The sequence below is a fragment of the Schistocerca nitens genome, chromosome 7 (genome assembly GCF_023898315.1).
Source record: "Schistocerca nitens isolate TAMUIC-IGC-003100 chromosome 7, iqSchNite1.1, whole genome shotgun sequence".
NCBI classification, from domain to species: domain Eukaryota; kingdom Metazoa; phylum Arthropoda; class Insecta; order Orthoptera; family Acrididae; genus Schistocerca; species Schistocerca nitens.
In genome coordinates, this window is record NC_064620.1 from 563,979,282 (window position 1) to 564,006,766 (window position 27,485).

The window sequence follows — 27,485 nt, forward strand, 5'->3', positions numbered from 1 at the left end:
ATCATCTGCGAACAACCTAAGAGAACTGCTCAGATTATCACCCAGGTCATTTATATACATCAGGAGCAGCAGAGGTCCCAGGACGCTTCTCTGGGGAACACGTGATATCACTTCAATTTTACTCGATGGTTTGCCGTCTATTACTACGAAATGCGACCTTCCTGACAGGAAATCACGAATCCAGTCGCACAACTGAGACGATACCCCATAGGCCCGCAGCTTGATTAGAAGTCGCTTGTGAGAAATGGTGTCAAAAGCTTTCCGGAAATATAGAAATACCGAATCAACTTGAGATCCCCTGTCGATAACGGGTGTTTGTGTTCTTAGCGTACGTTAGTTTAATTAGTGCGTAAGTGTAGGGACCGATGACCTCAGCAGTTTAGTCCCTTAGGAATTCACACAGACATGGTCAAGCACCTGTAAAACCAAAATGGAAAAACACTACATTGTCTGCATTCATCACCGTGTATAAATAGCACTTTATACACCTCAGACTGCGTATCCCTACAAATATATAATTTAAAGTGTTTTTATTAATTGGTAACCTACATTAGTATGTTATTAGCCCCCAATAGGTTGCCTATACCAAGGATGCAATTAGTTGGTCGGCAGTACCCAAGTACCGGTTGTTACAAGCCGGCATCGTCCTCAACACTTGCTGCCGAGTGTTCTCCGTTTCAGACTGCTGCCGCCGTCAGCGCCTCCAAAGTCGTGACAATGTAATTGCCTGACGAAGTGCTCTTGTGTTGTCTGTGTGCGCAGATGATTAGGTGATAACAGTAATCGTACTTATATTTGAAACACAATCAAAAATGTATGCTACATGTTTTCAATGTCATTTCTATTCTACTCATTGCGTTGTATTAGTGCAGCCTTAATTTAATTTCATATTCCTTGCTATAAATATGTGCCGCATTTGAAGATGACCGCCTTTGTAATGCCCATTCACTAATCCATATTACTTCAGTTTGAAATTTATGCCATAACAGTTTATTGGTAGAACCGCGCACCACCTTTAGCTGTCAGTACTGGAAGAAACACAAATAACATTCCCTCTCTCACATCCTCTAACGCCGCAGTGGCCGCGCTACCCCCCCCCCCCCCCATCCCCCTCCGCCATGACCCACAGGTAAGGGGCCAACTTCACTTAGCTCAAGGCTGCGTTTACCAGCGTCAATTAAAATGAGGCGCTGAGTATTTTTGTTCGTTACTGGGCAGGATAGCTACACAAGCCCTTAACATTAGTTGACGTTTTCGGTTTCGGCTTGTGGTGTCCGTTCTGTAAGACCTTCGGTACACACACCATCAGATTGTTTGACTTGTCGCTCTAACGAAGTAGGCGAGTGTCAGCAATATGTCTCGTGGTCTCATGGTGCCGTGTTTATCTTCTGCCGTTAGGTCAGACTCTAGAAATGCCATTTGCATGCTTAGAGTAGCAGATTGACGGTGACCAACTTTAAACAGAACTTGATTAATTTTCACATACATTTATTAAAATAATAACAAGCATAAAAATTACTTAACTTGGTTCTGGATGCTATTTACAATTGAAAATCTGAAGTTGCTTTGGTGCTGGTACGTTAATCTTATTCTCACATATATATCTCTGATACTAGACAAAAGTGTCTATACATTTATCTTCATGGCTATGTACAGGAATATGGTAATCTTATTAGGCGCAGACTGAAACTTGACTATAGACTGGTACAGACAAATGCAGAACTCGTACAGACTGGTACAGACTAATGTAGACTGGTACAGACTGGTGCAGACAAATGCAGACTGACTAATAGGGGGTCTGTACACTCGTTATAATCCCTCTAGCGTTCAGGTATCACTGCGCAAGTGTGATCCGCAAGGAGAAAAGGCTCTACGTTAGCAGCGATCTCGTTGGCTGCGTTACATATTAATAAGTGGATCTGCGGAAGCAGCATTTGGTCCGTCTCTATGGAAGCGCCATCTCGTAGTGCGGAGACGGACGAGCGCTGCGCCTGCGCTGTTCTGCTTAGCGGAGCGCGCTCTAGTGGGGAAGTTGTGTACATGCTGACTACGCGGAAGTATGTACACAACACGGCTCTTAGTTGCTAGTTGCATATTACTATAAAATACGGCTGAGAACCGCGGGCCGCGCGAATACTCCATCAGGGCGACGTGCAGCCTGAAGACCACAGCTGGCGACCACTTGTCCATATGAACCAAGGGCACTCATGCGTCCATGCTGACTGCTGTTCGTGGGCGACGAAGGCTGGAATCTACACGCCAGTACCGCAGCTGCACGTCCACTGACTCGCGTCGTATAGCATTTTATACATCATCGGACAGATGGCCTTTGGGGTGTACGGCGTCAAACGTCTGAAAGCAAAGGGGTTCAGAAAGGAGGAGAAGGAGCAGGAGGAGGAGGAGGAGGAGGGAGTGATATGCTCTGGGGAATGTTTTTGTGGGACACTCACCATTCTAGAAGGAAGGTGGATCGACACAAATACGCAGCTGTCCATGAAGACCATATCCACTCCTACAAGGTATTCGTTTTTCTCTCCATTTTATAGAAGGATGCCGCTGTGATACACCGGGTGTTCAGAAAGTAACTATGCAGTGCCATGTTGTGGTGTGCTAAGTAATGACAGACATGATTATCAATTATTAATACGACATTTTCCATTGTTTAAAATATTTGACCCATGTTTGAAAAGGTATTTCTATTAGTTCACAGGTCCGGTATGATTGAAGACCAACGTCTTGTGTAACATCATTGCGATCCAGGTCATCATGCTGACGATTGAACAAAATATGTTTTTGTGTGGAGCATGTGTTTCGCAATGTAGACAAGTTTACCTCAGCAGGAGAAGCTGCATTTGCAGTAAAGTTCTTAAGACGCCTAACCGCAATGCTGTACGGAACCTCACCACCAAGTTTCGAAAGACCGGAAGCGTTCATAATGCTCCAAAATCAGACAGGCCATCCACACCCACATCCGAAGAGAAGGTGGTGGAGTGCAAGACATGGTGCTGCGAAGTCCAAAGAAATCGGTTAGACGACTAGCTCAGCAGGCCCACGTGTCTGTGGGTTCCACTCACAAGATTCTCCGGAAGTCTCTGTCCATGTAACCGTACAAAATGTCGGTCGTGTATGAACAATGAGACACCGATCGCCCGGCGCGTGGGAACTTTTGCAACTGGCTTCTATCCTTCCTGCAGGACAATGGTGAGGGGATTCTTGACACAACGTTTTTCAAAAAAATGGCTCTGAGCACTATGGGACTCAACATCTTAGGTCATAAGTCCCCTAGAACTTAGAACTACTTAAACCTAACTAACCTAAGGACATCACACACACCCATGCCCGAGGCAGGATTCGAACCTGCGACCGTAGCAGTCCCGCGGTTCCGGACTGCAGCGCCAGAACCGCACGGCCACCGCGGCCGGCACAACGTTTTTCACGGACGAGATATGATTTCACCTCTCCGGTTGCGTGAATAGCTAAAATAGTCGTGTTTGGACTACGGAGAATTTACATGAGTTTTTGGTATCCCCACTGCATGATCAAAAGATTGGTGTTTGGTGCGCCATGACTCGTAAAAGCATCATTGGGCCGATTTCCTTTCAGGACACCATAAATGCAGAACGGTACTGCACCTGAATTCTGGAGCCCTTCCTAGGTGAACTGAATGAGGATGAAATTGAGAATGCCTATTTCTAACAGGATGGGGCGACTGCACACAACGCCCACAAGGCGATGAACTTCTTAAAGGACATCGTCGGTGATCTCATCGTCTCTCAGGACTCTGGCTTCCACCAGATTACTTTCTATGGGGTACGTTGAAGAGAAAGGCCGATGAAGGCAATCCGCATACTATACAAGAACTCTAAGCTCCACTGATACGCCACATTCGGAACATCATTCCCGAAGTAGGAGTAATCCGCTGAATTCCAGGCCTATATCACTAACGTCGATTTGCAGTAGTGTTTTGGAACATATACTCTATTCGAACATTATGAAGTACCTCGCAGAAAACTATTTATTAACATATAGTCAGCACGGATTCAGAAAATATCGTTCTTGTGAAACACAACATTCTCTTTATACTCATGAAGTAATAAGTGCTATCGAAAGGGGGTGTCAAATTGATTTCATAGTTTTAGATTTCCAGAAGGCTTTCGACACCGTTCCTCACAAGCGCCTTCTAACCAAACTGCGTGCCTACGGAGTATCGCCTCAGTCGTGCGACTGGATTTGTGATTTCCTGTCAGAAAGGTCACAGTTCGTAGTAATAGACGGAAAGTCATCGAGTAAAACAGAAGTAATATCCGGCGTTCCACAAGGAAGCGTTATAGGCCCTCTATTGTTTCTGATCTATATTAACGACATAGGAGACAATCTGAGCAGCCGACTTAGATTCTTTGCAGATGATGTTGTCATTTCCCGTCTTGTAAAGTCATCAGATGATCAAAACGACTTGCAAAATGATTTAGGTAAGATATCTGTATGGTGCGAAAAGTGCCAATTTACCCTGAATAAAGAAAAGTGTGAAGTTATTCACATGAGTACTAAAAGAAATCAGCTAAATTTCGATTACACGGTAAGTCATACAAATCTGAAGGCTGTAAATTCAACTAAATACTTAGGGATTACAATTACAAATAACCTAAACTGGAACGATCACATAGATAATATTGTGGGTAGAGCAAACCAAAGAGTGCGATTCATTGGCAAAACACTTAGAAGGTGCAACAGGTCTACTAAAGAGACTGCTTACACCACGCTTGTCCGCCCTATTCTGCAGTACTGCTGTGCGGTGTGGGAGCCGCATCAGGAGGGACTGACGGATGACATCGAAAAAGTACAAAGAAGGACAGCTCGTTTTGTATTATCGTGAAATAGGGGAGATAGTGTCACAGACATGATACGTGAATCGGAGTGGCAATCATTAAAACAAAGGCGTTTGTCGTTGCGACGGGACCTTCTCGTTAAATTTCAATCACCAGTTTTCTCCTCCGGTTGCGAAAACATTCTGTTGGCACCAACCTATATAGGGAGAAATGATCATCACGATAAAATAAGAGAAATGAGGGCTCGCACAGAAAAAATTAAGTGCTCGTTTTTCCCGCGTGCCGTTCGAGAGTGGAACGGTAGAGAGACAGCTTGAAGGTGGTTCATTGAATCCTCTACCAGGCACTTTATTGTGAATAGCAGAGTAATCACGTAGATGTAGATGTGTATGTTCAGCAATACATCTTCAAGAATATGCAGAAACGTGTGCAACTGAGTCTTCAAGTTCAAGGGGACCACTTCCAGCATCTCTTATAACTTCCATGACTTTAATACGGCTAGTTATGAACTGGATAGTAACTTATTGATATCAGGCGCATTTGTCGTTTCCAAGAGAACTGCAGCTAACTCCTTCGTGCCCTTCATTAAACACAGCATTAACGCGTTGGCTCCGCTGTCGTAGAGTTGGGAGCTAAACGCCGAGTTGACGCCAGGGACGCGCCCGGTCGTTTTGTCGGGTCGCCGAACAGCTGTTTGAGCGCAGCCCGTGCGTCACGACTAACGACCCCCGCAGCAACGGTCCACGGCAGACTTTACGCTCCCGCTGACAGATATAGGGGAGGGCGCTGTTTGCCAAGCCGGTCCCCATTAAGCGACGTCTCCGGCCGCCCGGACCACAACATTCGGAACGGATTTCTCAGCCGACGACCGCCAAATTGTCTGGTGACGGGTCGGTTGTGAAATTAATGCAACAGATACACCCATACTCTGCTACTTAAGGCAGGAACTGCTCGTAATACTCTAGTGTAAATACCTCATTTGCAGAACACAAAACCGTTATAATATAAAATCTCCGTACATATTGAGTTCTGCTGGCTGTTGCACACCCCACGGCCATATTCCGGGTCAAGGGGGCTTTGTTCAGTATGGTGTTAATGCGACGCTCTTTCCCTAATCCTCCTACAGGTATTGTGTTCGAGGACTACGAGCCGGCTCAAAGCTGCTTTTTCCCCGGATGGTAGGCGTTTTAAAGCACTTGCTTGTTTCCAACATTTCAAAAGATCTGGCGGCAGGCAGTGGAGTAATTAGCATGAGTGGGAAATGGCCAGTGAAACTACGACGGTGGTCGAGCGGTTCTAGGCGCTTCAGTCCGGAACCGCGCTGCTGCTACGGTCGCAGATTCGAATCCTGCCTCGGGCATGGATGTGTGTGATGTCCTTAGGTTAGTTAGGTTGAGGTAGTTCTAAGTATAGGGGACTGATGACCTCAGATGTTAAGTCCCATAGTGCTTAGAACCAATCTAAGAGGGCTATTTTGTTTTCAACCTCCGATCGGTCGTGAAATGGAAACCACAGCGAAAATAAAAAAATGTTTTACTTGCATCATTTAGCTACATGTTTCAGGCACTTCTCTACATAGTAGCCGCTCCGACTTAAAAATTTGTCGCCGCGTTGTATCAAATTTCTAATAAACTTGTCGTAGAAGGCAACAGCCGTTGCTTTCCTCCAATTACGTATGCTATCCTGCATCTCATTGTCTGTGCCAAAAAGCTATCCTCAACAGTCAGCGGCCCATGTGAGTGAACAGATGAAAATCAAAGGGAGCCAAATCTCGGCGTGATCAAACACTTCCCGTCGAAAACGCTTTAGAGCGTTGCCATGAAGAAGAAAACTCGTTACTGTTGTGATATGTGGGCTGCATGAAATCAGGGGGAATTCCTCAGCAGGCAATTCACACTTGTTCTAAGCATTTATACATGCTCACTGTGCACTCAGAACTCAGAAGTGCGACGCAACGGGATCGACTAGAGGCACTGCACAATACTTCTGTGCAAAGGTTTTTTACCGTGGTTTAATTGCGCGACAGATCAGAGGTTGAAAAAAAAGAAAAACAAAATACTGTCCCTCGTGCCTTTGTGTGGTTACTCAGTCCGGTGAAAAAAAGAAAACATCTAACTTCTTAAAACAAGACATCGATTTTTATGCGATGACAGAATATGTCACATGGGTGATGGGACGTGTACTGATAAAGGTTTCAGTGTCATCTGCCAACAGGTGGTGTAGTAACGTAACAATCGTGTGTCTATTCTTTAAAAGGCTCAGTGTGGTGCAGAGGTGTAGAGTGAAGACGTCCTCACACGGGATAAGGCAGCCAACGTTGACGTGGACGGGAAACCAAATCTCACGCGACACAGCGCCACCGTCACATGGGACGAGCTAGTTAACGTGGTTTGAGACTATAGCGCTCTGCAGAGGCAGCTGTCGGCTGCATCTCGCTCCCAAATCACACATAATTTTATTTATGAAAATGGACCCATGTAAAATTCCTACGTTAGCTCTAATAAGAAGCTTCATTCCACCTTTGTCCCCATGTTGGTTGTGTTGTTCTACCTGTAATATACATAAACAAAAACTCTGATATCCACGATCATGCTGTAAGACAAATAGGAAAGTTCCATGTTCATTCAGTAAGGGCTTTAGGGAATAAAATATCAAAAATTGGACAAACTCATTCCTGAGAAAGAGCGCATCTATATTTACATAACAGCGAATACTACAGAAAATATTTCTATTAATTGAATAAGAAAGCCACACAGTCTTCCAAAAACGCGAACGTGGAAAAAAAATCGGACACTGGAGGACGCAAATCCGCTACACAATATTTCGTAACTCGGGGACTCTATCAACTACTCTATGCTGAACCAGCGACGTAATAATTTAGTTACCATCTTCTGAAGCTCTGCTGCAAACCTTGCAGAACTAGCACTTCTGAAAGAAAGGATATTGCGGAGACATGGCTTAGCCACAGCCTGGGGTGTGTTTCCAGAATGAGATTTTCACTCTGCAGCGGAGTGTGCGCTGATATGAAACTTCCTGGCAGAGTAAAACTGTGTGCCGGACCGAGACTCGAACTCGGGACCTTTGCCTTTCGCAGACAAGTGGTCGACCATCTGAGTTATCCAAGCACGACTCATGCCCCCTCCTCACAGCTTTACTTCTGCCAGTACCTCGTCTCCTACAGAGATTCTGTAAAGTTTGGAAGGTAGGAGACGAGGTACTGGCAGAAGTAAAGCTGCGAGGAGAGGGCATGAGTCGTGCTTGGGTAGCTCAGATGGTAGAGCACTTGTCCGCGGAAGGCAAATGTCCCGAGTTCGAGTCTCGGTCCGGCACACAGTTTTAATCTACCAGGAAGTTTCATTGCTAAAGTCTATTTGAAACTATATGAAAGTAATACAGCGAAAGAGAGGATTGGTAAGTGAATAAGAGTCTCCGGCGGGGATGTGGGGTGTCATCGACTCTCTTTAAGGTGTATCTAGGAGCAGTCCTACAGACTTGGCATAGAAAACACCAGGTTATGGGAGCGACAGTAGAGGACAGCAGGACGTTTAGCCTGTATTTTGCTGATGACCAGATTGTATTAGCAGAAGTTAAAAATTATCTGAGTTATATGATAAAAAATATCTTGAAGAATACAATAAGACTGGCTTGAAGATTAACATGAAGAAGTGTGACTATTTGGCCGTTCGAATGGGAAAAGTAAATAATCTGGAGGTAGATGGAGAAGTAACTGTTGGTGTGGAAAGAGTACCTGTGGCTATTATTTAATAAACAGGGCACAAGTAGTCATGACATCGCCGGTAGGATTTATAAAGGACGACCTGTAACAAGGACAAACAATTAACTCTCTCCTGTGGAATAAAAAGATAAGAACGACAAAGAATAAGAGGGTGTACAAGGCTATAAACCAGAATGTAGAATAAACTGCTTGTCACTGAGACAACTTATTTAAGACGAAGCTAAAAGTGTGCTAGGATGGATAGAAAAAAATGTGACGTAAACCAACAAAGGATGAAAATGGCTAGGCATATGTGTGACGAGGTCCAACAAAAAACAATGGATATAGTTTGGTCGTATGAAAAGGACGTATGAAGATGGGATACCAGGTAGGATACTACTGTGGATAACATCGCAGCCGTAGAAAAGGCGGATACTACGAAGGATACGATCCCAGCGGAAGAGGGGTCGCCCACGGCGCAGCTGACAAGATGATGTGAAGAAGACAATGGAAGCAAGGACTGTTAACATTGAGGAAAGACAAGACAGAAGAAGTTGGCGACTGGCGACGGAGAAACGGCGCCAGCCGTAGATAATCCGTAAAAAGTCCATGTGGACGACGGGACGGGTATCCGAATCGATGTCCTCTGCGCCACTTTGTTCAGCTGCGACGTAGAGAACCGCCGTGTGGCCGGTTTGGGAAGAGAGTGCAACGGGAACAGCCCGAGCCATTCGTTTTCCGCTTGGTGGTTATAAAGTAACATAGCAAATGACGGTGGTAAGACATACAATTTTTTTTCAGCTTTCTCTTATTAGTATCAGTCTGCGCACAAGAGACAAACTTTCAGATACTATCGAACTAGCAGCGATTTGTGTATCTTTTCACTTGGACGGAGGTGACTGTTTGCAGCTCAGACCACAACGTGCGTGGTTGCATGCGGTGCAAACTTCTACAGTGGAATCAAGCTATATTTTGACATGTAGTCGGTTTAATTGCAGTTATGCTTAGTCGAGCTCTCTTAGGCTGTTGTCATGAGTCATAGGCAGCATCGTGTATGTACGAAGTCGAGACTAGGTATTGACGACTTTCCCACCATTCGCGCAACGCGTATTTCAGGAGGATTAATATTAATATTTTATGTACGTCCTGAATATTTCTTTAATATGTTTATGTAATGCATTCTCATTAGGATGTGTAGAAAATTTGTAGCAAATACAATAAATTTCTATAATTATATTTTCAAATATGTATATGCTGTCAATACACATTTTTGAGTTCTGCTTCAAACCAAAGAAATTCCACTATAATTAACATACGAATGAGAGCAAACACTTTGTTATTAGAAATGATTGCGGTGTAGCCATGCTACTAGGCGGCTCCTGAATCTGATATTTTCCAGAGGTGACTGCGTTAACTCGCTCGTTTGCCTGGTGATCAGTTAATACAGAACATTAGTTTCCGATTGCCTTTACAGTCAGGGTTGCGTGACTGCAATAAACGGAGTTCTGAGTACGCCAAGTTTTAGCCGTTCTGCGCAACCATTTGTGAAAAAGGAACTCCACGTTAACTGGACATAAACAAATCCTCAGTATTTAGATTTTATGTGGATTGTATACACTGCAGCGCCAACGACGTATTGCACTAATAGTGCAATTTTCTAAACATCGTACCGAATTTGTGTGTTTTGTTTTACATGAGAAGAATGCTTTGTCCAACAGACGTTGCCTTTTATTTAAAAACTAATTACGAGCCGACAGTTATATCTTTCTAATAATCTGTAAAAACGAATAGCTTTAAACGAAGACAATAGTAATTAAAATGCTCACTGAAAAACGAGTTAAGTGCAATCCTAATCGCCTAAACACAAGAGTACGCTTTCCTGCTCATGAAAGAGAAATGGTTCTGTCTAATAAATACTATTCTATAAGCAGTATTCAGAATAGTAATTGTATGTAATGTATATGGTGTGGCCCAGTTCGAACCGACGGTTGGGTTATTATTGCTTCAAAAATCAATGATTCTATCTTTTTAGCATACATATTGTAGTTAATAAACACTACATTTCCAGGCAGTCATTATTTTACTCGTTCGTTGCTAATTAATAGTATATCAATTCATCTTCTGTTACGACGTGAGACAATCTTTTTTCCAACAATGACGAACGTTAATCGAAGTCTCAAAGCCCTAGCAGAACATACGTGAAGCCAATATTTGGCGTCTTCTGTTATCATTAGTCTTTTTTCGGTACTGCGTGCAGTGTATTTTATGATGTGTGCGGATATTGTCGTAAACGTGCTCACTGCAGTGTCGTGGGGACTTTCAAACCACAATGAGCCATTACCACTCTTTTAATTACTGCGCAGAAGAGTTTTCTTCCAGGGCGGCCACAGCCTGAATATACTATTCAGAAGGTAAGACCGCTTCAGCTGAAAGTACTTTATAAGCACTACTTGTGTCGCAGCATTTTAGCTGCATCAGTAGCTGCAATAAAGTCAAGTCATAGTCTGATCTGAAAAGAGAATGTTACGACGTCAGCGTTCGCAGTCAGCAGTTTTTCACTGCGTATCCGATTTGAATTACAAAACAGCATAAAACTATATAGAATGCTCCCGTGATACCAGGAATACCAGAACCTGGTGAGCTAACGGGTCCCCATGTACTTCCTGTCAGTTTCGTGCTAAGCCTTAAATTAGTTTTAAATTGGAGTTTTTGAGGAATGAACTACAATTTAAGATTGAATACCGTGGATCTTTACCTTTCAGACATTTTTCGGGTGAGCCGCCGGTGCTGCTAAATTTTATATAATTCCATAAATGATCGTATAAGGACGATTTTTGATTACTTTTTCAATATATGGGTTCCACTTAGCTCACCAGGTACTGATATTCCTAGTATCACGGGAGCGTTCTATGTCGTTTTATGCTATTTTATAACTGACGTCTGCTACAGAGCGAAAAATTGCTAACTATGAACGCTGGGTCACCCTGTCTCTTTTCTGATCGGACTTTGACTTGATTTTATTGCACCTGATGTTGCAGGTAAAATGCTGCGAAACCGGTCTTGCTTATAAATAAAGTACTTACAGCTGAATCGGTTTTATCTTCAAAACGACTACTTACTGCTTCAGTTATCCAATCCAGCTCCCACTACTAAACTGCGCTCAATTTAAAAGTCTCAACAGCGGCGTAGTTTTACAGATCCGAGAATGAGTGAGAATCACTATTAACACATTCGCAGATTTGAAACATACTGTAGAAGGAAGTTGAAGATTAGTGTGGTAGATCGAGTAACTTGAGAGGAGGTACTAAATAGAGTTGGGGAAAAAGAAATATATGGCATCGGTCAATAGAACATATCCCGAAGCATCAAGGAATCGTCAGTTAGTAATGGAGGGAAGTATGAGTAGTAAAAATTGTGGAGAGAGAGCAAGGAATGAATAGAGTAAACAGGATCAAATGGATGTAGGTTGCAGAAGTTATGCAGAGACGAAGAGGCTTCCGCAGTACAGAACAGCGTTTACAGCAGCACCATTGAAGACAACAACAACAACAACAACAGTGACTGCCGCCCTACTGCTCAAAACCGTCTATATTTACTATCAACTGCTCATATGGGCTTTCAGGGCATTTCCGATATTTCTCTATTGGCAGCCTCATGACGTCAGTGCCGCCTGCACGCTAAGATGCCAAAAGTACAGTATGCAGACAATTTATGCATCGTCTTTATAGCGATCCGTTCCACGACCATCCCATTCTGGTTCCAGAACCATCATATGGACGCGATAGAAAGACCCATTGACAGCCTCCCCATATCGCTGTATCACGAGCACTGACAAATTCGCAACAAGAAACCTGACTTGTGAAATAATTGAACAAACGACGCTGGTCTAATACTTACGTAACTGAAATAATGATTTATTCAAAATGTCTTTATGTTGAAACTGAATGGCGAATGCATGAGAAACCAGTTCGACCCAAATGCCCACACCAGCGGCTGTTCATCAGGATTCAAGAAGATCTGCTACTAATTCCTCCTTCATGGTAACAAAACCAGTAGAAGCACTGTCAGTAATTTCGAGAATGTGTTACCATTTCTTAGTCAACGGCCATGCTGCAGTGGTAACACCGGTTCCCGTCAGATCACCGAAGTTAAGCGTTGTCTGGCTGGGCTAGCACTTGGGTGGGTGACCATCCGGTCTGCCGAGAGCCGTTGGCAAGCGGGGTGCACTCAGCCCTTGTGAGGCAAACTGAGGAGCTACTTGATCGGTCTCGGAAACTGATATACGGCCGGGAGAGCGGTGTGCTGACCACATGTCCCTCCATAGACCTTCATGGCCTGGTCGGGAGGAGTTTTAGTTAACATCTCTTAATAGTGAGGTTCAGAACTTCATGTTAGTGGCCTGTGAGAGACAGAGAAGGTGAGTCAGGTCGCAGGCGATGAAGTCACGGATAAAGTTGGTGATCCAGTACGTGGCATTCGCGAAAGACAGAATCCTATTTAAATTAACCCACGTCGGTGCATGATCTATTTCTTAATGCAATGTGGACCGTACGCTGCATACAATCGGCAATGGACGAATATGGAGAGGTCGAGGCACCAGATCATGTTGCATTACATTCTCATCTAAGTAGTAAATTCAGGAGCATTATCGCCGTACAACTGGCCGTTTTGCTGCAACAAATACTGATTACTGAGCAGCTAAAAATAATTTTGCCAACCAAATATTCCATAGGGAACGGCTAATGTTCCGGGCGCAAAGGGATGGAAAAACCTGAAGGGCTAAGGACATCTAAGGTTACCTGAGTTATGTATTTATGATACTGTAGTTTCTACAGTTGATCTCTCTACGTCAAGTAGAACTGATGTCCCTGTATACAACTGAGATATGTTTTACAACTGTGAGTCCTTCTTTTAATTTTTATATTACTGCAAGCAAATGGAAATGGTATCTACTTATTTTGTTGCAAAAGGCAGTTTCAGCTGATATGCAATTAATTATGTGTACTTAATAATTTTTGTCCATGTTACGTGACATAAAATTAAATAACACGAGAACACTAGAGACAATGCGTCGAGTTCTACCGCTTTCCGTAAAAGCGCTGAGATAATTTAGAAAATTATAAATACTAAGGTACAGACGGTGTGAATTCCAAATAGAGTCCTATGACTTGAGTTTTACCGAAGTAGTATTTGTTATGAGTTAACATCTAAATTAGTGAAAGCTTAAACATACTTACGTGTTGGAATAAAACTAGGATTTTACTTCACTTTATGTTCCATTTTTAATAAATTCTTCTTCCCTTTTGCTTTATTATTATTATTATTACCACTGTAGTTATAATTTCTTTCCAAATCTTTGCCAAATTCAAGCTTTTGCTCTGCACGCAATAACCTTGTCATCAACGTAACAATAAAAATAAACATTTCTTTTTTTCTTACTATTCACAGGGTGTCTATGAACCGCTAAAATTATTAGAGTTTTCATTTTTCATTTTATGTCGACAGTTTCTATACCCTCTTTTCACAAGCGCTGCAGTTTTAAATCTTCATAAATGCTTCCAATTACGATCTGAAATGTTTATTTTATACTTTTATTGTGACTTTGAGTTTACACGACGCGTTACCTAGCTCCCTGTCACAGTTCGTATAAACTCAGTTTTCTGTTCACACTAGAGGACAATAGCAATATATCGAGTAATTTCTGGATATTTCTTAGCTGAAAAAATTTATTTCGGAAAATATGTCAATCTTCACGCTCACTAAACGTCCTTTGGTAAACAAGAACAAAGAAGGAAGGTGGAGTCTTAATGTATAGTCGACGACGAGGTTGTAACTTACAGAGCACAAGCACGGGTATGGCAAAGATGGGAAAGGAAATTGGCGTTTCCTTTCCAAAGGAACCATCCCGACATTCACATTAATCTTATGACGAAAGCGATGAAAAAAGTAAAGTTGGGTTCCTGGACGTGGATGTACGCATAATGACCTAGCTGTGTATGAAATGCTTTTGGAGCTACGAATGGTGGAAACAGTTTGCGTTACATGTTCTTCTCTGAGATAAATAGTGGTAATTTCGTTTTGGCAGCATAGCTGATTGCACACGGGAGCATTTCAGTTTCTAATGGGTCGTCCATTCGCGTGAATTTCAATTTATAAAGTGTCGTTTTCTGCGAGAGATTAGTTACCACTTCGCCTTCATTCCTGAAGATTTTTTTTTTTCTGCAAGGAAACATTCGCGTCTTTTTTCGTCGATGAAGTCGTAATTTTATGTGAACGCTTTAAATCGCTTGTTTCGGAGTTTCTTTAATACCGGAAGTCTCTCCATCTGCTAAACTAATGACTGTGCAGAAGAAAATACGCGTCAGCAGAAATACATTTGACAAAAAAAAAAAAAAAAAAGTGGACGCATTACTTGCCACAGTTGAGAGATTAACTATAACGATTTCGTTGTAAATATTTAGGAGTTCTGAAATATTGAATCTAATTTACAATAAACAAGGATTTCAGTTCTTGCAGGAAATGCACGCCCATTTTACGCCGAATATGAATGTTTCCTTCAGCGGCGGCGCATTAAGATACGGGCTACCTGAACCGGCTTCCGAGCGCGGCGTTTATAATTCCAGTCGGCTGCAGAGGATTTGCATATCGCTTCATCTGATGGGGCGCAGCGGCAGTACACTGTTTAGCAGCCGTGCTGAATTCCAATGCGTGCACCAAAATGGAAAACCGGCCGTGACTTATTGCGTGCTTTGTTCAGATAAGCTGACGGAAACGTGGACTTTCTTCATGCAGTTGCGGGACAAATTGTTTGAGACTGAATCTTACCGACACGCTCAGTCCGGAACCGTGCGACTGCTACGGTCGCAGGTTCGAATCCTGCCTCGGGCATGGATGTGTGTGGTCCTTAGGTTAGTTAGGTTTAAGTAGTTCTAAGTTCTAGGGGACTGATGACCACAGCTGTTAAGTCCCATAGTGCTCAGAGCCATTTGAACCATCTTACCGACAGAGATCATACAATGATATACCTACAGCTATTTGAAATAAAGAGATAGTATGATAAAACTGTCACTGTTAAACAGGTGAATAAAATCGAAAAAAAAGGAAATTAACTGTCGGGCACGAACAACGCGTGGGGAACAAAGAAAATCGGGAAACTTCCTAGCTGAATAAAACTGTGTCCCATTCCGCGATTCGAGCCTGAGACCGTTGCCTTTGCCTTTAATCTGCCAGGAAGTTTCAAATCAGTGCACACTTCGCTGGGCAATAAAAATTCATTCTGGTGAGCAAATGCGATTTCACCATATATTGCTGTCACTTGTGGTGATATAACAAGACACATAAAATGACATAAAATAAAATTCATTAGACTGACAACTATCGTCGTCATCTGCCTTCCTCCAAATTCAGTATCTTGTACGTAACGCTCTCCAACACTTGGTTGTGCAACATAGCTCTTCCTGCTCTACTTAACTAGTGATAATCTCTCCAGCGACGTATCCGGTTTCCTTAGTCTTTTCCATTGTTTAATTCTTCAATTCTTTCGTTTCACTCCAAGTTCTCTGTAAAAATTACTTTTTTGCCTACTTCCTTACAACGTCCCTTAAGTGCCTACGTCACTTCAGTTTATTACTGAAACCTTCTCTCTCAGTCGTTCAATCCATTATTTCTAGTACTATAACTGAAAGTTCTCTTGAGCTACAGAACAATTACTTGCATTTTTATTTCGTAGATGTCTATGAGATGTGTTCCCGTGTTAGTGAGAAGCGTTAGTACGATATACGCACCAGAAGTAACCTTGCACGTCTTTACAGACTTTATGGCTGAATAAATCTAATGCTTCGCAGATTGCATTTGAGTACCCGTATCCATCGTCCATCCATACTTATCTGCTGTATGAATTTATTAATTTTCCCCCTCTCCCCTCCTACATTGAATTCTAAACTTTAATACTATATTCGATGGACCTAATTTAGAAAACATAAAAAACACATATTTGGCAGTAAATATCTACGTCCGGACGATTTGTTTATAATGTGTAACGATATATACTAATGTTCCTTGTCATTCAGTCCATTAGTAAAACCCATTTCAAAAACCTTCTGTAGTTCCTGAGATTAACTTTCACTTACTGACAGGAAAATGCGGCGTGTGACATTAATTTGTAAAATGTTTAGATGTTTATACACTTTATTTATGCCACTGGCGAAGAGCGAAGCTGTATCGCTGCCAGCCTTCTATCACCAAGACTGACGATGGACTGAAATAAAAACTAAAATCGCCAACCGGCACTGAAGTGTAGAGAAGCGCGGCATCTCAGTACCTTTCACAAGCTGCGACATTGTCGCGAATAAAACAGTGACCCGTATATACAATAAGTTTCCTTTAATTTTCGTCTATGATCACAAACTTTTGTTAACATATTACCGGTTTCGGTCTATAATGACCATCATCAGGTCTGTTTTATAAAAGTCCTAATGTACTGGAACCATAGTGGCATCGTCAAATGTTAAATGCAGAATGCTGGTGCTGATTCTACATTTAACATTTGACGATGCCCCTATGGCTGCAGTACATAAGGTTGGTTCAAATGGTTCAAATGGCTCTGAGCACTATGGGACTCAACTGCTGAGGTCATTAGTCCCCTAGAACTTAGAACTAGTTAAACCTAACTAACCTAAGGACATCACAAACATCCATGCCTGAGGCAGGATTCGAACCTGCGACCGTAGCGGTCCTGCGGTTCCAGACTGCAGCGCCTTTAACCGCAGTACATAAGGACTTTTATGATGGTCATTATAGATCTAAACCGGTAATCTCTTAAGAAGGAAAATTATCTCAGTACCTGTTATTCGACCCGTATCTGTTACTTGCCTCACGCTTGTGTACTTCTGTTCTGGCACTACCAAGTTTGGCTGGTGACAATCTTTGCTTGTTATCAACTTTCGGCTGAGGTGGCCATTCGCTTCGGCACTGTCTTCGCTGGATCAACTACCTCCGGCGCCCATACTTGGTACTCCAGAAGTGTTCCATGCCATTACATTGCCAGAGTGACACTACTGCAAACGGTGGTAGCGATATTTCTACTCCGTTGCGAGTTTTTGACATTTGGCTCATAGGCCATATATCCAGCGCAAATGTGTTGTGTTTCTGCTACCTTTAAATACACCCAGCTCACAGTGTGGCTACTTATGTCAGTTGATTTCTTTATTTTTCATTTGTATTTTTCAGAGTGTTAAAAGCGTCGAATATTTCGAGAGATAGTAGTACTCTTCTAGAGAAGAAAAACAGACTAAGTAATCGTGGCTTTCTGAGATAAGAACGTGTCCTTGCAAGAGGGGCTGAAAGACGTTTGGTTGCGGTTGCATTGCTGCTCCGTGAACAGGGTCAGCATTTTGCTGTTTATCTGTATCACAGCCAAAGATGTCCGCAGAAATGTTGCCTGGGATGGAAAGGCCTCTAAAATTTCCCGGTTTAACTTAACTGATTTGGTGAGCTGTACAACGTGCTGCGCCCCAAGAAATAAATTTGATATGAGGTACAAAGTTCTTATTGTATTTCAAACGACCGACATCGGCTTGGTATATCTGAGGTAGATTACTTTGATACCCAAACAGTAAACACAATTCAACAGTTATCAATTTTAACATGTATTCAACGTTTTTAATTCAACGAACTGAGCCGGCCGGAGTGGCCGTGCGGTTCTAGGCGCTACAGTCTGGAGCCGAGCGACCGCTACGGTGGCAGGTTCGAATCCTGCCTCGGGCATGGATGTGTGTGATGTCCTTAGGTTAGTTAGGCTTAATTAGTTCTAAGTTCTAGGCGACTGATGACCTCAGAAGTTAAGTCGCATAGTGCTCGGAGCCAGTCAACGAACTGAAAATACATCCTCATATGATTAGACCTACGGTAGCCGACGAGTTCAAAAACAAAACTATAAAATATTCCCAAAAATTTATTTATATTCCCATAACGTTAGGTTGAAACTCAACATTAGAAATCTGAAGTATATAAAAAAATTAGACCTGTTGAGAAAATCGATTTAGATGCAAACAATTACAGGCAACGCTAGGTACACCTCACAGTGGAGAAACTTAAAAAAAAGTTTAACCAACTCTGATGAACCAACACGTTGATTGCTTACAAAACTTTATATTCGATCATGTTACTGATTTCTCGTACTGGATGACGTGCACATATACTGCTGTCATCTTGCCTTGGTGTATGGCTTGACAAGGGACTATCTTCAGAACACATGTCAAGGAGAAGAAAAAGAAGATACTAAAGATGTTACATGCCCTGAAGCCAATCTTTCTGAGCGAAGATGTCAACACGGCAACGAAGCTGAAACCCTTCAGGGCGACGGTACAGTCCACCCTCCTATATGGCAGCGCTGCACGGGGGACGACCAACAACTCTAATATTAAGGAACTTCAGACTCTCCAGAACAAATGCCTTAAGTGGTGTTCATGTCTCGCATGGTGGACAAGTACGCGAGTGATTGACAGGAATCTTCACGAAAAATACCTTAGCATAAAGGTACGTGGCCACGCAACTACCATCTTTGCTCGGCAACTTGAACAAGTAGGCACCATCGAACCACGGCCGCGGCATAGATACAATGTCCCCCGACAACTCATGGATCGTTAACACCAGAAACTGCCCTGCCCTGCCCTGCTTTCACCGAGATGTTAACTTACGTTCAACCTTAGTACAGTTCAGTGCTCAACCCGTTTACATTTGCCATTCCAGAGGTGGAAAGGACACAATTAAGTGGACACCCCACTGTGAAAATTTCCTGCTGCCACATATACTAGAAGCAGATACAGCTGACGGCGGTAAGACTTCAGTACTACCACACACACACACACACACACACACACACACACACACACACACACACAAAGAGTTATGTTGGGAATCCCAGCAAGGTCCTTGGATCGGTCGCTCGATAAGTGCGTTACGAGAAGCTGCCAGAAAAAGACTGAAACCAGTATTTATCCTCTATTCGCTAAAGATTCGCATCCCTCTTAACTTCAGAATAGTGCCAAAACCACAACCACTCCGAGACATCGGTATAATTACCAGTCAACAACTTGACAACCAAAAACATCCAAGATACATAGTTACTGCTGAAGTCACAATATTTCACTTCAAGTTTGTCATTATTAGACTACTGGCCATTAAAATTGCTACACCACGAAGATGACGTGCTACAGAAGCGAAATTTAACCGACAGGAAGAAGATGCTGTGATATGCAAATGATTAGCTTTTCAGAGCATTCACACAAGGCTGGCGCCGGTGGCGACACCTACAACGTGCTGACATGAGGAAAGTTTCCAACCGATTTCTCATACACAAACAGCAGTTGATCGGCGTTGCCTGGTGAAACGTTGTTGTGATGCCTCGTGTAAGGAGGAGAAATGCGTACAATCACGTTTCCGACTTTGATAAAGGTCGGATTGTAGCCTATCGCGATTGCGGTTTATTGTACCGCGACATTGCTGCTCGCGTTGGTCGAGATCCAATGACTGTTAGCAGAATATGGAATTGGTGGGTTCAGGAGGGTAATACGGAACGCCGTGCTGGATCCCAACGGCCTCGTATCACTAGCAGTCGAGATGACAGGCATCTTATCCGCATGGCTGTAACGGATCGTGCAGCCACGTCTCGATCCCTGAGTCAACAGATGCGACGTTTGCAAGACAACAACCATCTTCACGAACAGTTCAACGACGTTTGCAGCAGCGTGGACTATCAGCTCAGAGACCATGGTTGCTGTTACCCTTGACGCTGCATCACAGACAGGAGCGCCTGCGATGGTGTACTCAACGACGAGCCTGGATGCACGAATGTCAGAACGTCATTTTTTGGGATGAATGCCGATTCTGTTTACAGCATCATGATGGTCGCATCCGTGTTTGACGACTTCGCGGTGAACGCACATTGGAAGCGAGTATTCGTCATCGCCATACCGGCGTATCACCGGGCGTGATGGTATGGGGTGCCATTGGTTACACGTCTCGGTCACCTCTTGTTCGCAGTGACGGCACTTTGAACAGTGGACGTTACATTTCAGATGTGTTACGACCCGTGGCTCTACCCTTCATTCGATCCCTGCGAAACCCTACATTTCAGCAGGATAATGCACGACCGGATGTTGCAGGTCCTGTACGGGCCTTTCTGGATACAGAAAATGTTCGACTGCTGCCCTGGCCAGCACATTCGCCAGATCTCTCACCAATTGAAAACGTCTGGTCAATGGTGGACGAGCAACTGGCTCGTCACAATACGGCAGTCACTAGTCTTGATGAACTGTGGTATCGTGTTGAAGCTGCATGGGCAGCTGTACCTGTACACGCCATCCAAGCTCTGTTTGACTCAATGCCCAGGCGTATCAAGGCCGCTATTACGGCCAGAGGTGGTTGTTGTGGGTACTGATTTTTCAGGATGCATGCACGCAAATTGCGTGAAAATGTAATCACATGTCAGTTCTAGTATAATATATGTGTCCAATGAATACCCGTTTATCATCTGCATTTCTTCTTTCTGTAACAATTTTAATGGGCAGTAGTGTAACTATGCCCTTTTGTAGAGTCACAGAAAAATCGATGCTAGACGTAACCGAGAATTCTACAACGAATAAAAAGTCAGTCCACTAGATTGCAGGCTTCGGCGAGTAGCCGTTCTTGTCCTCTCCCTTTTCTTTCCTCTTATCCTCTTACGGAGCCTATGACCACAGTAGTCTATGTCCACATAAATCTTAGCGTTAGGTAGTCTTCAGCGAGTAGTGTGGTTAGAGTGGTGATGTACTGCAGGATTTCGTCAACTAAATGTATTACAATCGCCTCTACTCAGGCATGCGGACTGGGCGACAAATTACACTACTTATCTCTTGGAGTCCTAGCTGTGTCCTTAAGAAGCAGGAAAAATTGGCCCAACAACTTAACTGATGGTACTCTGTGACGTGGATATTTTTCTGCGTAAAAAGCACGACCTCTGAGGCTACTTCCATTTGCTAAAGAGTAGACAAACGACAGCCTGCGAGCCGGATCCGAGTTTCAATTCGGCCCACGGAGAAATTCGTGGGAGAAAGAGGGAGAGAGGGAGGGAGAGAGAGATAGAGAGGCAGGCACTTACACTGTAGTCCGCCCGTGACGCATTTCGGATATTCACCATTCTGTTGTCCGCATTTTGACAGTTCGGCTCCTGTGTAATACTGAGGATATGTTTAAATTCAAGTGATTCAGACTAAATGGTTCCAATGGCTCTGAGCACTATGGGACTTAACATCTGAGGTCATCAGTCCCCTAGAACTTAGAACTACTTAAACCTAACAAACCTAAGGACATCACACATATCCATGCCCGAGGCAGGATGCGAACCTGCGACCGTAGCGGTCGCGCGGTTCCAGACTGAAGCGCCTAGAACCGCTCAGCCACAACGACCGGCAATTCAGACTAAAACTTGATGGCTTGATTTATTTAGTATTACAGTAAAAACCCATGCCTGTGCGATTAGTCATCAAAAGTATGTTTGGACCAATATTTAAAAAATGCTTGGTAATAGAGTTTGAGGATATTAGCACACCAAATTTCAAAACAGTTGGTCTGTGGCCAAGAATCGTAGTTACTCCTAACTGATTGTTGACTGGGATTTCCTGTCTCAATTTGGTTTTTCTATTTTCCTTTTACTAACATTAGTAAATAATTTTTGTCTGTTGTGGTCGTATTAGAACGCTGCAACAGTTGAAACTGAAGATAATTTGTAATGAATTAGCTGCAACGAATTGCTTTTATAGGCGTTTGTTTTTCCGTGTTGCCGTTTCAAGATGCTTGGCATCCCATGTTCAGATGTTTACATTTCTTTACATGTCGTGAACTTTTTTTAACGAAGTTGCATAATTTTGCAACGGAAGTTTTTAAGCCAACTATTGTATAAGATTCGAAGTAAAGAAACAACGTCCAAGACACGTAAATGAATGTAAATATCTGAAGATGGGGTAAACATGGATGGACTCTCAAAAACGCGAGTTTCGAAGGATCATTTGTTGGCCTGGCGTGTCGGGAAAGAGTTGCCATTCGTATCGGATCATTATCCGGTAAACACTAACATCACAGGCACTATTGTTTCGAATTTATCCGCTAGGAGCACTGCTGCTGCATCACGTAACGAGACGGCATGCGCCCGTAAGTATACTGCATGTGTGTATCAGGCCAGCAGGTCAGCAAAAGCCCCCCATGTCTGACAAAGCATACCGGAAATCATTTCCACGGTGTCACATGCCGAGTATAAGCCAAAGGAAACAATAACACTAAACACAAAAGAGAAGTCACCTGTGTAACTACGAAGGAAATCAGAGGTGCGAGTAACTTATCACACAGACCGGCCGTAGTGGCCGTGAGGTTCTAGGCGCTACAGTCTGGAGCCTAGCGACCGCTACGGTCGCAGCTTCGAATCCTGCCTCGGGCATGGATGTGTGTGATGTCCTTAGGTTCGTTCGGTTTAATTAGTTCTAAGTTCTACGCGACTGATGACCTTAGAAGTTAAGTGGCATAGCGCTCAGAGCCATTTGAACTACTCACACAATAACAGACTCTAGTACAACTGAAACAATACAAATCGAACAATAAAGCCGGCTGCAGATCACTTAATACTACAACAAATGTCTACCTGGGGTACTGTGAAACAGAGAAACACCAACCCAAACTTCTTTCAGTAGTTCATATCTCAGAAGGTAGCCGTTTCCAGTTCCGTGTTTACTGGACTCGTTCCCTTGTTCCGACTGTTACTACCATTTCTCAGAGTATTAGAGACTTACATAAAACCTTGTATACCTCACAAGAACCAGCGTGAATTTCCTACTTAACACACAAAACGATCACACAATTCCAGTCGCAGGTGGCCAATGTTATGGCATCCACCGGACACAAAATTTTTCGTATAATTAGTGATCAAAAGTGTTAAGAAATAGAAAAATCTAGATGTAACTCCATGACATGAACATCAAGACCATGGTTCTGAATAATGGTCTGCCAAATGGTTGGGCACCAGCACCCGTTCTTTTCAGTCTATATGCGAGTACTGCTGACATGCAAACACCATCACGTAAATTTCCGTATGCAGACGAACTGGCCATCGCATATCAGACAAAATTTTAACGACCTCAACATAATATTGAATGGGGACCTGGAAGTACTGAACACCTACTACCCCAGGCGGCACGTACACCCAAACGCTAACGAAACGACCGCCACCGCAATGTGCCTTAACAACGGAGATACAAATAGAAAACTACAGCCCTCTACAAATGACCAACGCACAAGGCATAAGGATAAGGCAGACGGTGATAATTATTGAACCATATGAAATAAAATCGTCGTAACTTCTAAAGGGTTTGAGTTAGGACGTTCAAATAGCACGATTGGCCATGGGTCATGATGGGAACTAGTAGGTTGTTTAGCGACGAAGCCCACTTTCATTTGGATGGGTTCATTAATAAGCAAAACTGGCGCATTTGGGGGACTGAAAATCTGCATTTCGCGATCGAGAAGTCTCTTCACCCTCAACAGGTATCTGTGTGGTGTGCAATGTCCAGTGACGGATTAATCGATGCGTTATTCCTTTATGGCACGGTGACTACCGAACCGTACGTGAAGGTCTCGATTTCATCCCCATTAACCAAAGTGAGGACGATTTCGACAAAATTTGGTTCATGCAAGACGGAGGTCTACCCTATCGAAGCAGGAGAGTGTTTGATGTCCTCGAAGAGCAGGCAGCCAGAGGCGACTGACATGGGCCTCGATTGGTCGCCATATTCTCCGGATCTGAACACATGCTACTCCTTTTTGTGGGCATGTGTTATAGACAAGATGTACAACAATAATCCCCAAACCATTTCTGAGCTGAAAATACCCATTCAAGATGTCATCGACAGCATCGATGTTCCGACACTTTAGCGGGTCATGCAGAATTTCGCTATTCCTCTGCTCCACATCATCGTCAATGACGGCAGGCATATCGAGCATGTCATAACCCAAATCCGAATAGCTTTAGTGACGTTTACATGTTGAATAAAGTGTGTGCACGCCGTGGTTTGTAACTACGCTTTTTTTCATCTATCTATATCCGGATCCCACTCCAGCTACTGCCGGGTCTGGGTGCTTACGAGTCCTCTCCATTTGGCTATGTCCCCCCACCACTTTTCTTCCTCCAGTTGCTGCCAGGTCACACCTCTCCTTTCCACAGATATTCTCACTCCCTATTTCCACTGTGTTCTTGGGCGCCCTCTAGGTCTTATTCCATCCATCTCCAGTTCTTCCATAGTTTTGGGTAGTGCTCTGCCCATGCACCCTCTTAACATGCCCATACCATCTTAATCTATTTTTTTCAATTTCTTCTCTTAGACTTTCTCATTTTTCATATAGTTCAGTATTGTCACCCTGTAATTAAATCGCATTGTAACGTATGACCCACATCTGGGAAAAACGAAAATCCCGTAATGCCATGCTTTCGAAACAGGTACGTGGGGCTGTCAAGCGTGTACATTGAGGACTTCAGCAGAAACAACTTGCAAAAGCGAGGCTGAATATTGTTCGCCAGTCTTTATGGAAAGTGCATACATAGCTAAAGAGGACGTCCAACTGAATGCGGATAATCTTTGGAAAACTCAGGTCCAACCCATGTGCTGGCTCCCCGACCTGGTAAACAGAGACTCCTGAGATTAAGCTATCACAGTAAGCGAAAAGAGCATACAGAAAAATCCTAGACAAACCGGAATTCCCTGCACACCAACACCTAACACCTGCAAACAGTCTTAAATACAAGACACCTTATGGAAACCGGGGGAATAACTGCAAGGATTCGACTCGAAGACAGCTTCGCAAGAACTATGGCCTGTAAGTGGACATAATAGTCGAAATTTGGTGGACGACAAGAAGAAGAAGATTGGAGGAATCAACCTTCGCAGGAAATTATGTCAGACGAGTGTGAGTAGATGTGAACATCAAATGGGTCCTATCAGACAGTCTTGAACACGAGCGCGGTGAAATCCAATCCAGCGTATGAAGAGCGTGGCTATGACGGTGGACTCAAGGACTTAGGCAGACTCTCCGACACAGCCATAAAGTTGCTCAAGAATAATTGTAATATATAAAGCGTTATAAGATCATATTCCAGCAAATAATTCAGTAATGAGGAATAAGAATATTTTAGCTATTATTATATGATGATTGACTTTCTAAAAACCGAAAGAGTAAAAAACGAAGTAATCAAAATTTGAAATGGAAGCTACTGACATAATCTGCTCACTAAACGACACAATCTTGCGTCAAAGGTGTAAAACCCCACAGCGCGCTAATTAACCAGACTTTATTGATCCAATATTTGAGGAGGAGTTCACATAGCGGCTTCCGACAAGTTTTGCACGTAATTTCAAACCTCTCTGAAACTTTTTCTCGCTGACAGCCGCCCCCTCCCTCCCTCACAAAAAAGTTAATGAAAGGGAAAAGTTTATCGATTACTACATTTTTGCTGATGACGTAGTAAAACTTCAGAATCAGGCACGAAGTTTTATTTCATTACGTCTTTACCACTTACTCTATTCGCTACGCATCCGACAGATAGTATTCACATATACCACTGAATGTATCTGCAAAGCTGCATCACCATGCGACTGTGCGACTCGTGGTTTTGGAGGAAGGAAGGCATAAACACTGAGATGTGTGAGAAACTAGCTCTTTTCAAAATCGAGCGCAAATCAATCATCAATAAGTTAATGAGACGTTTGAAGCTGTTTATACACGGGATTTCGATTATTTAAAGACACGTGGGGGGGAGGGGGTGCTGGTGTATTTTAATAGGACATTTAAAACCCTGCGACTGGGAACCCGAACACGCGACCTCTAATCTATGAGGTCGTGAGGCACCAAATAGGTCACAGATAGCTACGTTTCAGAAGTTCGTGACTTACATCGCGACGTACCATCCCTTGATAAACAAGTACGGTATACTGCCAGAACAGCAGAAGCATTGCGCCAAAATATCGCATGCGTATTGCGAAGGTTTCGCCTCTTTATGCTCGCTTTTACCTTCAGCTGGCAGAACTACCCACTTCTTCCAGAAAATAGGTTTTTACAAAGAGGAACTATGAAAGGTCTCTGTTGAATTCCTTTCATGTTTAATTTCTTAAATCTGTTGTCATTTACGGCATAAATTCCTCTTCTAAATTTACTGTGCCGTTTCTGACTATCTGGGAGGAGACTGAGTAGTGGAACGTGTTACTTTTACACATAAACAAGAACGATCTGTCACACTACTACACTTTAAAACACAGTTTATATGTAATTCATGTCACACAGTCTCATACGGAACTTACATCCGCTTTCTTTTATATACAGTATATGATAAGATACTGTCATCCCCCTTCCCTTCTGTGTGAGAGGATGAATGAGCAAATGTATTTCTACTTGCATGCTTGAGGGTAGCAGACAAGCCTGTCTGCTAGAGAACAGTAGGATCAACGTCGGAACAGGTAGCTACGCTTTCTAAAAGCAAAGAGGTTTCTATCCTTAGTATGGTTCTGTCCGTCCCTTGTCATGTTGGTATAGGAAGCTGCCCCTCTGGCCACTTCCGTTTGTATTTGTGAGCCACCCCTCAGGAAGGGACCAGTCGGTCCGTGGCGAGCGTCTGAAGTGGTAAGATCTCCGGCTAAGCGCGTGTCTGCTAAGTCCGTAGGACAATGGATTTCTTAAGTTCAGCCTAACTGAAAATTTAATCACCTTTATTTCAGGTTTAGCTCTAAAATATCTAATGTTATCTTAAATTGTAGCGCAGTGTAATTCTCGTGTGAAGTTCAGAATATATACCGGTAGTTGCTTTGTCACTACTTAGTGAATAAAGTGGAACCACGTGTTGATCAGTAACTCTAACTAAGTTCATCAATCTT

The 27,485-nt window shown here is 43.2% G+C and overlaps 1 protein-coding gene and 1 pseudogene across 1 annotated transcript in view; one reads left to right on the forward strand and one right to left on the reverse strand.

Moving 5' to 3' along the window:
- LOC126194767 (uncharacterized) overlaps positions 1–27,485 on the reverse strand; it is a 1,371,323-nt gene that overhangs the window by 227,662 nt on the left and 1,116,176 nt on the right. The window lies entirely within an intron of this gene.
- LOC126195879 (5S ribosomal RNA) lies at positions 12,639–12,756 on the forward strand (annotated as a pseudogene).